General features: G+C 47.0%; 1 long non-coding RNA gene across 1 annotated transcript; it reads right to left on the bottom strand.

Moving 5' to 3' along the window:
* Window positions 1-1,993: 1,993 nt before the first annotated feature.
* LOC135374878 (uncharacterized) lies at window positions 1,994-6,078 on the bottom strand. Its single transcript, XR_010417139.1, has 3 exons — window positions 5,969-6,078; window positions 2,139-2,290; window positions 1,994-2,078 (listed from the first exon to the last, which is right to left on the bottom strand). It is a non-coding gene; the product is annotated as an uncharacterized LOC135374878 (long non-coding RNA).
* Window positions 6,079-15,951: the final 9,873 nt, after the last annotated feature.

The raw sequence follows: 15,951 nt of genomic DNA, 5'->3' as shown, positions 1-15,951 counted from the left end.
CCCAATTAGTGTGGTGGCTCCCTGGAGGGTGCTGATTAATCTGGGGGTCCCAATTAGCTCTAATTGCTAATTAATGGCGTCCAGAAGCCTTGTAGCGTTGTGCACTGTGAGAGTCCAGTACTTACTACTGACATTCTTCACTGTTTTCGTCATCTACTTTTTTTGTTCTTAGAGTGTAGGGTAATAGTGCCTAAGCGCCCTCTTTAAAAGTGCTCTACTTGGGCAGGGACATAAATTAGACTAAACTAAATAAGCTACGCTTCAGAGTATCGACACTGAGTTCCAAGAGCGAGCACGCGCCATCTTGTTTCCGCGCCACGCCACCTACACGCCCGCGCACTGCGCACGTTAGCGCAGGATGCCATCTATCGGGTGAAATGTTCCTTTCGTTTAAAAGCAGCAGGACGGCCTTGAGCTCACCTTGACGACTTCGGGACGCTCTGGTGGATAATACGTAGATTAATACGGGACAACAATCACTGCACGGTACTCTGTCGCACTGGCGAGCATTATGTTAGCTGTCTTTGATGCTCAACTGGGGATGGCAGCGGTTAGAGTCACTAAATAAACTTCGCTTCAGAGTATAGACATCGAGGTCCAAGGGAGAGCAGGAGCTCCATCTTGTTTCCGCACCACACCGGCACCATCCCCATTTGAGGATCAAGGACGACTAACATAATGCTCCCTGTGGCGATAGAGAAGCGTGTATGATAGTTGTGCGATAATCCATGTATTGTGCACGAGAGCGTCCCGGGGATGCCAAGGTGAGCTCAAGGTCGTCAACTGCTGCTTGTAAACGAAAGGAACATTTTACCCGCGCACGATAGATGGCACAGTGCGCAGTACGCGTGCGCGCGGGTTGAGCGTCCCGGAAACAAGATGGCGCATGCTCGCTCCTGGAACTCAGTGTCGATACTCTGAAGCGTAGCTTATTTAGGGACTCTAGTACCGGTATGATGCGAAAACAAGATGGCGCTCCTACTCTTCCTTGGACCTCAGTGTCGACACCCTGAAGCGAAGCTTATTTAGTGACTCTACTCTATCTCACGGTGAGCATTATGTTAGCCGTCTTTGATCCTCAACTGGGGACGGTACCGGTATGGTGCGGAAACAAGATGGCGCTCCTACTCTTCCTTGGACCTCAGTGTCGACACCCTGAAGCGAAGCTTATTTAGTGACTCTAACATAAATGAGACAGGCTGCAGGTGAACTATGTAATTCTACGTAAGGATTTAATTCAGATAAGCAACTGGGTAAAATTACACCGATGCAGAGATAGACGATATAAACATTATTTGTCTATCACATGCATTATGATATTTTGACACACTTCCTCACATTTAACTAAGCTTTCCAGCGAAAAACACGATGCCAAACTTTCCCTTCTTTCGACAGGCTTAATTCGACACTAGGAGTATTTTCAAGGGGGGGGAGTGTTGGGGGGGGGGGTGAAAGGGCTCGCCGTTGTCGGCCTCACAGAGGTGGGCAATGACCCCATGAATCCTGGTTTCGCTTTACTATAGAGAGGTTTCACTGTACTATAATCGAACACCATGTCGGGTGCCGTAGAAGACAATCTCGATTAAAACTTTTTTATCTTGTATATCACGGACTTATAGGCATTCCTCGAAGGCATTTTCTTTTTTCACATCCGGTACTTCACTTACCGACCAAGTTATATACTTCAGAACGTGTAGACCATGATTGTAAGGTTGAACCCTATCGTTTTCGCATGTCCGTTTGCAAAGACTTTTTTTTTTTTTCGAAAGCAGTTTAAGAATGGAATAGATTTCCGCGCGACCTTATTCCTTCTTCTTCAAGTGCCGTCTTTTGTGAAAAGTTATGCATTTATGTGTTAGAATGATTGAATTGTTGTCATTGTGTCTATACCGAGTTGTTGTTATCTCCTCTCCCCTACACAATGCCACTTAGGTGGAGTAGTAGGGTATTGCTAATAAATAAATAAGTATAACGTGACAATCATACTTGCGGCTGAATTTGCTCTTCTGATGGTCATCATATTGTCGAATGGCGACAACCCATTTTTTGATGTAGTCACTTGCATGTTATTCAGATTGCTGTGATAAAAGTACAATTAGGTTTTTCCACATCAGTCCTGAAGCATAACGTATATTTACTATGTTCTAGCGGTTTCATTACGGTAGCCGAAAACTGCGTCGAGGCGACGATTTTTGATATCCTTGTTGACCACCTTCATAAAGTCGCATTCGAGCCTGCCGTGACTGTAATTGCGCTTGATAACGAAATACTTGTCTGATTCTGTTATTGCCTGAAATAAAAGTTTAATTCACGTAATATCGTAGCACACGTACTGCTTGTGACACACTTGTCTGGAATCTCCAGCCCGTGGCGGAGCGGTCCCCTATCGGCGGTGTCGTGCGCGAAGGACTATCGCCTCCGAGCGGGATGCCGTGTAGTCACTGTACAGCGGCCGCGGGGTTGGTTCAGTGGAGTTGGTCCAATCCTGGTTCAATATTGGTCCAATCTTGGTTCAATATTGGTCCAATCCAGGTTCAATATTGGTCCAATCTTGGCTTAAGATTGGTCCAATCTTGGTTCAATATTGGTCAAATCCTGGTTGAATATTGGTCCAATCCAGGTTGAATATTGGTCCAATCCAGCTTGAATATTGGTCCAATCCTGGTTCAATATTGGTCCAATCCAGGTTCAATATTGGTCCAATCTTGGCTTAAGATTGGTCCAATCCAGGTTCAATATTAGTCCAATCCTGGTTCAATATTGGTCCAATCCAGGTTCAATATTGGTCCAATCCTGGTTCAATATTGGTCCAATTCTGGTTCAATATTGGTCCAATCCTGGTTCAATATTGGTCCAATTCAGGTTCAATATTGGTCCAATCCAGGTTCAGTATTGGTCCAACCTTGGCCCCAATATTGGGCCGACACTGCCAATATTGTGCCAAGAAGTTGCGCTGCTTAGGCAGGATTGAAAAAAAAAATAGATATTTGAAAATATTTTCTCCAGTGGACTTTTTTGGGATGAAATCCGGATATTTTTGGAGAATATAGACAAGCCTAGAAATGGTGACACAGAGTAAAAACAAATGTGTTTTGCTGTTGAGTTTTCTTGAGTTTGGGTGACCTCTCATAGTTTCGCTTTATGAAACTGCCTGTCCCAGTAACATTGAATGAGTGTCCATTGTTTCTGGGTGAACGTGTAGACGCTGAACGCCTGGATTAGCTGTCGTACTTCAGTTACAATGCCTCCAGGAAGCAGAAGTAGAAGAAAACGTGGTAAGATGTTAAATCTAAAAAATTGAAAATGTAAAGTTAAAAAGTTACAAAATTAAAAAGTTAGAAGTTAATGTTGCGCGTATATGGGCTTTTGTAAACGGTCAACACTACACTCTTAAAAATGAACTTCACCACATAGCACGCACCTAACCAATCATCACCCCGAATGACAACGTTCTCGCCCCTGATTTGTTGAAAACGGGAAGAGGAGCCTATTTTGTGCCGTGCATGGGCACAAAATAGGCTCCTCCTCCCGTTTTCAACAAATCAGGGGCGAGAACGTTGTCATTCGGGATGATGGTTGGCTAGGAGCGTGCTATGTGGTGAAGTTCATTTTTTAGAGTGTACAATAAAATAAAGCGGGAGTTTTCCGTGTGACGTTAAATCAAGATGATATCACATCCCCAAGCAAACAGTGGCCAATGGCCAGAGGTTGGAAAGGGGTCTGGTAGGCCTTTGGCCAACGGGTTCTTTGGCCAACAAAGTAAAATTTGAGGTTGGCCAAAGTTTGGCACACCAAAGTTTGGTAAATGATTGGGTGCCATGTATGGTACAAACACGTATGGCCTGATTTCTGCCAATGTATTGAGTAATTCAAGTTGTTTTCGGACAAAGTGCGATGTAAAGTTTTAAAAGCTGCATAACGCATCGTGAGGAATGCACTTGCTGTGGTTGGCAAACAGTGTCGACCCCCATTCAGTGAAAACTATAAAATTAAATACAGTTCAGAAATACAGAGCAGAAATGCAGAGCAATGTCCCAGGCTTGGCACACCGTTAGCAAGCATATGGCAACAACAACAACAACAGCTAAATCATGACTATGGCCTGGGGTGATTCACCGCTTGAGAGCAGTACACTACCCCATTACACGAGAAGCGTGAGATGTGAAATATGAAAATGAAGTTATGCGCAAGTACAACTCTTGAACTCCCGTCCTCTGGTTGCGCAACGCTACGTCACACAAAAGGAAGAAGCACATGAAAGAGACGCCAATGGTCCTTGAGATGCAGGGGAGGACCCTACAGCGTCTGGAGCAAGCCGGTAGCCAAGAGGAACTCCAAGAACATCAGAAGTCCTCGACGGTGTTATACATGGCTCTGACATGGGCCAATAATTACAGCCAGGTTGAACGTCTTTGGGTTGGAACCACTAGGCTGAGCACAGAGTTGCCGCCTCTCCGTTTCGTAGAGCTTACATTCTATTAGGACGTGCTCAATGTTCGCTACGACGCCACATTTGGAGCATAGGCAGCTGTCGCAGTATCCGATTCGGCACTTGAATTGGGGAGTGAAGGCTACGTTGAGAGGAAGCCTGTGCAGGAGGAACCTAAAATAGCGTGGTAAACGGTCAGGAACTGAGAAGGACATAGTGGGATCCACCGAATACATGAGAGACCTGTCAGTGATGTCCCGACTCCACTGCTGGCGAGCAGGCATACGGCAAATATGTGTGGCAGCAGGTTGCTTGGCCAACAAAGCAACTTTTTCGATATGTCAGCCTTCTGTCAGACGACGAGTGGCAATAGCTTGGCAACCATGTATGGCACGCATACTTTGGCCAAACTCGTAAAATATATCAAATATATCTGACGGAGATAAAGCATCTGGTCAGAAGTTATTAAGATTCACTGGAGAGCATTACGTGTTTTCAACGTTCACGTGCTGCTGTCTGTGCAAAGTATTTTCGAGCAACACTTTTTGAGCAACAGTAAACCAACTAGTTTTACAGCTCCGATCAGGTAATCACATTGGAGACGACAGTCTGAATTACAAACACAGTATTTCACATGAAAGCATTCCAGGAAAGTTGTTGGCTATACTTCACTCTTTGCAGATGCACTGCTTAATTGCAAGGACGTGTCCTCGCCACCATTACAAACGTTTTACGCCCCACTATAACTTGATAAACGTGAAACGCACAGTGTGTATTTCAGTATATGTTCCATCCAGTTCGCTAGTGGCCACGTGAGATGCTGAGGCGCTTACCCCCATTGCCGCTGTGAGACAGGTGGGTATACGGCACTCACGCTGGCCACAGAGTTAAAGACGGGTGCCAGTGCATGGCGCGTGAGTGCTTGTAGTCAGCCATTCACATGGCTTCCCACGTCAAGAAAAGTAAATGGCGCACAAATACCAACAAAACAAAAAGAAAACCGTATTTTGCATGTGAATCCAAACCATCCAAACCTGGGGAACATATTTGGGCAGTTGTTGGCCAACCAAACACATACCAAGTGTTTGCCCTTTTTGGCAACAGGAACAAATATCCTATTACCAAACTCTCTGGCCTAGCTTAAGCCATTGATGGCAACTTTGGCTAGTCAAACTCAGCCCAATATTGGCCCACATCTGGTATGCTCCTTGGGCAGACTTGTGTTTTGGTCACATTGGCCAGTCAAACCTTTGGCCAGGAACCAATGCCACACTGGTCCCATACTCTTTGGCCAAACTTGGAAAGTGCTTTGGCCAGTCTGGCTTGCCAACTTTTTGCCAATGCTGGGCCATATTTGGCATGTTGCTTGGGTCGCATCTGGACAAAATCTCTAAAAAGAGCCGGATTAAATTGTGTCGATAAAATGCAAAAAAATCCACCGGATAAAATTTATGTGGATTAAATCCAAACAACCCTGGGTGTCGGACACCTGTGGACGCACCGGGTGGGAGGTATTCGTATACGGGCGTGATAGCTTACCCTCCAGATGTCCTTGTAACCTCCTTCGGATTCATCGTATGTGCCGGCGAAGGAAGCCCCGAAGAGACAGCACGTTACAAGAGCTACGAATGTTAACGCCATACTCGCTCTCGTGTCGTCCTCCGGGCGTCGTCACGTCGTCGAACGTTGTAATACGAGGCAGTGGAAGATACTTAAAAATTGCAGGCGGCCTGCGTCGCGACCGTGGGAGACTGGAACTTAAATATCAACACGCAAAGCAGTAAGCAACAGCAGCGCTATTAAAAGCGATAATGAGAAGCCCGAGTAAACAAAAGAAAGTATACGGCATGTGGCAGTCGCGAGAATTGGGATGGGATAACGAATTTCTCATCACGTTGATGCGTTACGTCAAGATCACGCAAAATGCCAACGATAGAAATCATTCTGACAGCTGAAATTTTGTGCCGGATGTAACCACTCAGAAAATAAAAGAAGTTGAAAAGTCATCACAACAATTCCCACACGTATGGCAATAACTCAGGGCTGACCGTGTTTCCCTTGATGCATATTTTTAAAGGAGTACAGAGAGCAATAAAAAAAAAATACCGAATTGAGACATCCGATGAAAGTGTGTGTAACGATGAAAGATGAAAGTCACTAAAAAGGTTAGCCAGCTGCAGGACTCGAACCACAGCTTCTGGATTGCCGGTCCAGGGCTCTACCAATTGAGCTAAGCTAACACGCCTTCTCAGCGACTTCCAGGGTGCGTCACCTGAAGGGACAAACCAGTCACTCTCTCTCACTCATCCTCCTTTCACTCTTACATTTTTGCTCACTCATACACACATTCATACGATGTCGTATGAATTTGTCCCTTCTATGTTGTTCCAGCCTCAGAACATCAGTTCTCCCATGTTAGAAAGTGTGTGTGTTAATTTACTGCATAGCACGAAAGGTTTTGATGTGTGCAATTTGTTTCCCTGAAAAAAAATCACATAAGCATAGCTCCACTCGTTCACCCTTAACTCACTACTCCGTGTATAACGAGGAGGAGAAGCATCATGACGCTACAGGGTTGTCTACGCGTTTTGGTTCGCTGCTCAGTGGGAGTCAGCGCCTTTTCTCTTTCCCGCCGTAGACCAGTATTGCCCCAGGAGAATAGATCTCTACCCCACAAACGTCATCATGCCGTTGGTAGACAGACTGGAAACGAAACAGATCGGAATGGGAAGGTTGGGTTCCAGGAATGGGCACTTGTTCGCTGCCTGCTGTTGAAAGAAAAATAGGACCGAAGGTCGCGTCCCTTTCCGAGACCATCGTAATCCCCTCAAGACCGTGGCTTTCGGGCGCGACCTTGTTCGGCTCTATAGTTCAACTCTACCAAATTGGTGGCGCTGTCGAACGCTATGACGCCATTTGTTTCCAAACAGGGTAGAGGTCTTTTGGGAATAGAAGGGGCGATGCTTTTTCAGCGCAGAGCCCCGAACAGCCGAGGGGCAGACAATATCTCTCTGAACCAATGAGCGGGCGTGGCCCGTGTAGCGTCAGCGTGAGGTCCCAGGCAGATCACAGGCTGGTACTGCTCTTTACCGCCATTGCGCAAGGTCGCTTTTTGCGGCGTACTTTAAATTCAATTTCCACTTTGTGATGTGAATTACATATCATGGTGCATATTAGTGACGAACTTAACAGTTCTATAGGAAGAAAACAGGGTGTTAAAAATGACCCGTTCTGCTTTAACCATTCCTTTCGCACTGGTTTTTTTTAACGATTTTAGACTGCCCTAGCGACCGGTCGGGATCTTAAGTTGATCCTTCTCCGGTTCAACAAGTAACAAAACGAGTCGGTACGTACTAATTAATGGGTCGATGGAGAGATAAGTCGTGGTACCCTGGTGAGCTCAACGACTGTGATCGATTTTTAGTTGGGGCGTCTCAGCGCTTCACAGTCGTCCCCTGGTAGCACGACGTTAGAGTCACTCGAAGGAGACTAGAAAGTTATTTATTTATTTATTTATTTTGATACCCTCAGGGCATATGCGTTACAGAGGGGAGTGAGTAACATACAGAATATGCATTACAAAACTGCAAACATGCACAATAGTATATAACTACTAAATTGAAACATAGAGGTCATTCAAAACATATAGGATGATTACAAAGAGCTCGTTTAAATAAATCAGCTATTTTACCTTGTTATTTTACCAACCACCAACCAACCAAATAAATCAGTTGAAGAGATCGATGTCAAGTTTCCGGGAAGGTGGTTCCAGTAGAGAGATGTGCGTGGAAAGAACGAATCACCGAATGCTTTGGTGGAACAAAAAAGGACTCCTACTTTTTGACGGTGAGAGGTACGATGAGAGATGTAAGCAGGCGGGATTACAAAACATTCCTTCAGGTGATCTTTCAGGTTATCTCAAAGATATTCTGTTTCTGACGCGTTATGAAAAGGATGTGTCTTGACTTGAGGACTAACAGGAAAAAACTACGTAAGCAATATTTTTATTTTAAAAAAATAACGCACTTATACCGTTTCCTACATCTGCAGAAAGCACGATTATCCTTGGATATGATGGTAATTGATGTTCCGAGGCTGGAACACACAATGAAAGGGCAAATACATTCAAACAACAACAACAACTTTATTTTCGACCTTGGAGAGTGGGGAGTTTCATCGCCACAGGCGATACTCTACCCCATTGCTGGATGGAATGGGAGGAATAAAATAACGAGCCCCTTCACAATAACGATCGAAGTCCGATGGTGTCCAGATATGTCAGAAGAGCTTTGAGCGCAGAGCGTTGCTGGGCTGGATTGGGCCAGGGACCAAGCAATTTCGATAGGGAGAAAGGGCGAGAGTCCAGCTGACGAAGAGACTCGGAGAGTGTGGCAGACTCCAAACAGACTCCAAACAGACTCCAGACAGACTCCAACACAGACTCCAAATCTGCCCTTCAAATACATTCAGAACCTCAAGTGCCTAATAAATTGATATGATTGGATGTTTGTTTTTCTTTTTTTTTACGTGTTGATGGAGATGTGAGCCATATACTAGACTACTATAGACTACATATACTAGAGACTACGGTCAGGCTCAGCGCATCTGGGTGTTGTGGTGTTGTCTAGGCCCAGCTGGAATTAGCTTCAACAGGCTATCCCCAATTGCCGCGAAAGTGGGGCAGACGACGCACACACGATGATACACTCTTAAAAATGAACTTCACTGCATAGCACGCTACAAGCCAACCACTATCTCGAATGATATCGTTATCTGCCCCGATTTGTTGAAAACGGGAGGTGTAGGCCTTTTTTGTGACAATTATGAACAGCATAAGTGTCACAAAAAAGGCGTACGCCTTCCGTTTTCAACAGATCAGGGCAGATAACGTTGTCATTCGAGATGATGGTTGGCTAGGAGCCTGCTATGCGGTGAAGTTCATTTTTAAGAGTGTATAACGTGGCGGTGTGTTGTTGACAAAGAAAAAAAATAAAAATGAAAGTGTCCCTAATTCCCAAAGTGACTTCACTAGACTCCTCTGAGGAGAAGGCTGCATGCCAATCCCGCGTAGTGTACTATACTCGATTCCGACTTGATGACGACGGTCGCGACGTCGCTTGCACACGGCAGGCGCTCGTACCAGGCAATCTCAGAAGTCAAGTCGGAGTCCGCCGAAGGCCTGATTGGCCGGCGTGTGTTTTCTTGTTTGTTTGTTTGTTTGTTTACATTGCTCTGGACTGAAAGAGTTCAGGCAGGAACTCCTACATTACAGGTTTATAAAGTAACATGGCTTTGCTTTTGATTGTTACTTAGTTTTCTTTCGAAGCATTTTGCTTCTTTGTTCATCGCGATCCGAGCTGACTTTGACAGACAACAGACATGACGTTGGTAGACATTGAGTCACTAAATAGGATCTGTCTCGGGCTGCGTTCCAATACCCCGGTTAGTCGACTGTGTGGCGGTCTAACCGGAAGTGCCGCCATGTTAAGTCTCGCGTTCCAAATCTCGCCAAGTCCGCTATTCAGTCGGCTACCGCCTAGTGCGCATCGATGCAATCTAGTTATACGCCTGAGGGCCAGTTCTCACTTGACGACGCTCGACGCGACGTCGTGAGCTGGCGGAGGAAATAGACGCGCATTTCCGGCGTTGGGAGAGGAGAGACGTCGAGCCGAAAAATTTGCTATGCCGGTTTCGTTCACGACGTCGGCGAGAGTTGGCGAGAATGATACACTGGCCACCAATAAGGTGCCACAGAAAGGCCACGCTTCCTGATTTTTCGTCTGCTTTGGACGACGGAATGCCACTGTGGTGGGAACATGAAAATCGCGCGCGCTGAACGGGCGGCGGAAATGCGCCTATACTTCCGCCGCCCGCTCACGACGCCGCGTCGAGCGTCGCCAAGTGAGAACTGGCCCTGACCATCTGACAGCCGGGATGGAGACGCGCGTTGACGGTTCCAGCGTGCCCGCTGTTTCTGCTGGCTTTAAATGCAAAGTTGCATATAGTGGTATGTTTTTTAAAACTGCGTAGAGAGTTGCAACACATGTTTAGTTGTGAAGGTGACAGTTTATGCACGATGTCCTACAAACTTAGCGCATTAGAGTCCTGCTGCGCTTGCGCCGTACGCATTTCTTGTGTGGGCAACAAGATGGCGCCACAGGCGCCTCGGCTAGGCAAGTTTGTTCCAATAGTGACAAGCAAAGGGGTCTACTCAGCTGCCTAGTCAGGCGGCTTCGCGGGCTCGAGATATCGGAATTCAGCCTCGGTTTCAGTCTGTCTACCTAGAATCACTTAATAAGGGTACAGAGTATCGCATTCCTTTTCCGTGCCGGAGCCGCCGTTCGGTATCCTCGATTGGACCGATCGTGTCACGTGGTTTCCCCTTCCAAGAAAGCGCCGTTCATGTTGAGTCCCCTCCATCGAAAACCGATATCCTCACTGCCGCGCCGGATCCAAGATGGCGGTCTCGCTCGCCGGCGTTGCTCAGTGTCGCTACTCTGTTCCTTATTTGGCTGGCGGAGAACAACGCGCCGTCGAGTCAGCTCGCTACCCAGGAGACCGGTCTTGCATGGACGTGACTCAACATGGACGTCGAGTTCTTGGAAGGAGAAACCACGTGACACGATCGGCCCAATCGCGGGCACCGAGCGGGGGCTCCGGTACGGAAAAGGAATGCGATACTCTGTGCCCCTATTTGGTGACTCTAGGTACCACTACACTGGTGTAGGAAGAGATTAGGGAGGGGGACTCTGAAATTCCGGAACGCTTTGATTACAATGACCTCCGCTTGCTATAGTAGAACGGCCCAATAAGGGCTGACGGCACGAGGGGCTTGACTCGGGGCAGAACATCTGTGAGATAAGTTACTCTCTGCCGCAAAAGTAATCAATTACTGAGTAAATCGATTACTTCGAAGTGTAATTGATTACTCGAAAGATTACTTTAATGGGGTAAAGTAATTACTCCAAAAATTACTCAAAAAGTAATTGATTACAAGTAACGCAATTACTAGGGACGCGCTACGCACAAGTCTGACCCGGAGCAGGATTTACAATCACCTCTTGAAATGTTTTGTTCTGACTACGCCAGTGTTGGCAACTTTTTTTTTCTTCGTTTCCTATCGCCACAAGTGTACGTACCAATACTTGCTGCCGTACTCACGTAGTTCGATATTCCGTTGTTGGGTTTGTTGTTGCCTGGCCAGATCGAGGCGTCACGCCCTCTATGATCTATATTGCAGTTACAATTTACAAACTTCTACATTTTGTTTTACGAGCGCTCAGTGTCGCCTTTCATCGCAGCATGCACTGCGGGAATTTGATTATAAAGTAATCTCACACATATGCCACAATATATTTCATGGCTCAGCAAGGGTGATGCACAATCGGCACATTCCTATTTTCCCAGGTGCTAAAGTTCAACTCTAATGGTGGCTGATAACTAGGGTTCTTCGTTGGACATTTCAGGAACGACGACAGAGCCCGCACACATGCACATGCCCACCAAGTTGTTGATGCAGATCAACAATGAACGACAAATACACTGATGATGACGATGATGATGAATGGGGAAATTCGCCACCTGGGTGTAGATCAGAAAACCACACAGAAATACGATGATTGTGAAAAATGTATGCGTAGACCATGCTGAATGAGCGTCGTGCGAAAATTACACTGGGATTTCTATTCGCCGGTAACTGTCGCGTAAGCCATGTACACGCCAGGAAAAACATCGAAAAACGTTGATTTCGTTAAAATCATTAAACACGAACCTCTTTACTTCAGTAGAACACTTACATAATGCATAAAAGAAGTTGCACGTCGGCATTCGACGACAGCAGGTACATTGTTTTCCCTTCAAATCATTCAATCAATAGCAGAAAAGAAAAAAAAAAACGAAAAACGAACACAGCACACGTGCAGAGGTCGGGAAGGACAAATGTTGCCGTCAGTTCACGCGTGTGTGCGAAGGTTGAAGTAAGTGAGTGGTGTTAACGGTTGCGGTGAATACCCAGCATTGCAGTAGCTAGTGTTCGTAGCTATAACCGAGCTCCACTGCTAGAGAGAGAGAGAGAGAGAAAGAGAGAGAGAGAGAGAGAATTTTGCCTGACCATGAGAGAGGGTCAAGTGTGTGTCTTCCATGCACCTTTCAAGTTCTATGTCTGCCTGGAAACCCTGTCGCTACACATGTGGTGGCCACGGATGATGACGACGACGACCCTGCCGCCACGTCCCAATGAGAAAAATAAACAACAACAACAACTTTATTTTCGGTCTTGGAGAGTGGGGAGTTTCATCGCAACAGGCGATACTCTACCCCAGTGCTTGGTGGAATGGGGGGAATAAAATAACGAGCCCCTTTACAATAACGATCGAAGTCCGATGGTGTCCAGAAATGTCAGAAGAGCTTTGAGCGCAGAGCGTTGCTGCATGCTGCGTCAGGATGCTGCATTAATCCACCGCATGCGCCTCGATGTGGCCTTTACAGCTCAGTGGCGTTACCGCTTGAGACAAATTGATTCTCCCACCTGCTGCCACTGTGGTGCTCTTGAGGATCTGGAGCACATTCTTCTTCATTGCCCTCACTACGAACCTTCCCGAACCACACTCTCCGAGTCTCTTCGTCAGCTGGACTCTCGCCCTCTCTCCCTACCGAATTTGCTTGGTCCCTGGCCCAATGGGAAAAATAATGTTGGCACAAAGTCGGCCCAATGTACAGTGTCAGACTAAAAGTTGTCAGCCCGACCTACGTAAAAGTCACTGGGCCAAGATCGGGGATTGACATTGGCCTAACGTGGCCTGACTTAACTGGAGTTTGGGCCAACGTGTATGGCCGACCTAAACGACATAGGGCTACGTTAGTGCCAGCATAAAACCGAGATTGGTGGCAGCTTGAGGTTTCCCTGGCTTCGCCCTATGCAGCAATATATTTTTATCTGTGGGCCGAACATGGCCCCCACAGTCATAGAGCAATAGGCCCGACGTTGGATGGACGTTATTCATACGCAATTGTCTCGCAGCGTACAGTGACGATTTATCATCCTTTGTTTGTGCACATATTTCTCACAGGGGGCAGTGAGCACGCCGTCTAAAGCACAGAAATTTCGCACAATGAAACAGCGTTTCAAAATGCAAAACATAGAGTGAGAATCATAAAAGCTTCCAATATACCTGTGACCACCAGAATCAAACAGATCACAAAGGAAATCAATTGCATTCCTCGTATTGTCATCGCTAGGACGGGAGAAGCGTTAGCATTTCTTCCGTAAGCAGGAACAGATACTGTACATAGGTTGTCCCGCGAGCTTCCACAAATTCGAGACTCCTGTTCATGTGCGAGTCAAAATGAAGGGTGAGGTGTCTAAGTTTAATTCAATGCGTAGACAAACAACACTGAAATGAGGAATTGCTGATCGTATTAGCTCACCATGAAGATAACGTGTCTGTTTCTTACTCTTTGGGTTCGAGACAATGTCGTGGCCAAACCAAAGTCGAACTTATGAAGTGCTACACGATTCCACGCTTCCCTCTCCCCAAGGAAACATGCTGAGATTGGACCAAGCTTGGCAAGAGTTCAGCTGGCAAACATAGCCGTGCATGGCAGGTGCTTAGCCAACGAGCTGGGTCTTGGTACAGGTCTGCTCCTTCGCCGACGGCTTGCCGAACCTCGCTCTGCCTATCAATATGCAACATTGCACCAACGTTGGCCGACCGCAAGAGTCGATGGCCAACTATCATCCGACTTTTTAACAACCGTCAGAGCACCTTGTCTTTTTTTTTTTTAGTAGCAGCTGCATTGTTTTAGGGTTTGTTTGCAATGCAGGACCAACATTGGCCCGCCCATATTCTGCAAAACTCAAAAGCAAACCCGCAAATCGCCCACAACGTCGTTCGTCAACAACTGTGAGCGACATCACTGTTACGTTGGTCCAAGGTGTAATGGCCGACTAAGTTGCACGCCAACCAAAAGCCGATCGCTGGACGATGGTTGGCTGTCGGCACTTTCCACTTGGGGTGCTACTGCGCTGGCTCCACAGTCCTACCGTGCGACCAGGATCATCTGCCCGCCGGGACATCACTATGGATTGCACTGAGCACCACGTCGCGCAGGAAATAATGATGGCGCATTTGGAAACTCTTCTAATCCCCTGTGTCACATTGGAAGACATCATGTGCCCGCAAAGTCCTATACACACATTCGTCGGAAAGCACGGGATGCGTCGCTAGCCTTCGTTTCGTCCGTAGGACTGTCTCAACTTCTATCTTTTCTTTTTTAGTTATTGCACGTCCTTCCCCCTCCCCCATTCCATATCATCGCGGGTCATTCATGTAAAGGAAGACGATCCCCTCTACATTTTGGTGACCCGAGCGCGATCACCACGACCTGGTGCCGCTGGTAGATCCGGGGAATACCATCACGTTGTACGCGAAGGCCTGGCGAAGTGTGAGGGACCACGGCGTACCGTGACCGGTACGGGGGCGTCGAAGCCGAAGAGTGCCGCCGGGTCAGAGCGAGAAAATGATGGCCTTCTATTACGAGCCCACAGTGGAATGACCTGCCCGGGGGCTCGTGAGTCGTGCCGTTGCGCCATCGACTGCTTTGGTGGCGATGAGGGTGCACTCTAAGAAAAAAGGGTGTGAAAATGTGGTAACTTCTATAGTTACTACATAGGTCGACATAGCGTCTGATAAAAGATGTAAAAGGGTGGTAAATGCAATTATCATATATCCAAATCGCTACAAAAAGGCGTACGCCCCCCTCGCTCACCGGATCAGAAGCGGTAACCCTATCATTCGTGGCAGAGAGTGAGGTAGCAGGTAGAACTTTGCAATCTTTTGGGCACAACATATGCGACAACGATTACCTCCTAAAAGGTGTAAATACTCCACCCTATTTTCTAAGAGTGTGGCAGAATTGATGTCTAATCGTGGCGGTGGTTGTCGAGATTTGGGATGCTAAACAGGCAATTACGCTGAACGTGGTCTTCTTTGTTCCGGTCACCAACGACGATGGGCTTCCTGAGCCCTAACCGGCGACAATTGAATGTCCCAGCGGACAGATGACAGTGGCCTCAGGATATATGACGGTGCCGGTAGGACGAGACAGCTCCCGTGGCTCAGTGGTTAGCGTGCTGGCCATGTCACGATGATACTGGAAGGTACCCGGGTTCGAATCCAGGGGCACATCGTCGTCATCATCGGTGGCTACCACGCACCCATGATAAAACGTCAAACAGCACAGCCGATAAGAGGTCTCCCAAACACACCATCTTCCGTTCTTCAGCGCGACACCAGCTACCACTGATGTCAAATTTCCGGCGCACGTCAAAAGAACCCCAGGATGGTCCGAATTATCCGCAGTCCTACCCTGTGGCACGTGCTACAAGTCTCCACACTACGCAGACAAACCTTAGTGTAACATCACAGTACCATTATTATTTTTATTATCATTGACTAGCGGATGCTTCGTTATAAGGCTGGATAAGTCAAGGTTGCTCGTTGCTCCGCTCGAATTACCTCTGT

The sequence above is a fragment of the Ornithodoros turicata genome, unplaced genomic scaffold (assembly GCF_037126465.1).
Source record: "Ornithodoros turicata isolate Travis unplaced genomic scaffold, ASM3712646v1 ctg00000783.1, whole genome shotgun sequence".
In the NCBI taxonomy this organism is placed as follows: Eukaryota; Metazoa; Arthropoda; class Arachnida; order Ixodida; family Argasidae; genus Ornithodoros; species Ornithodoros turicata.
The sequence above is the reverse complement of the archived record's forward strand: the minus strand, read 5'-3'. Positions and strand labels throughout refer to the sequence as shown.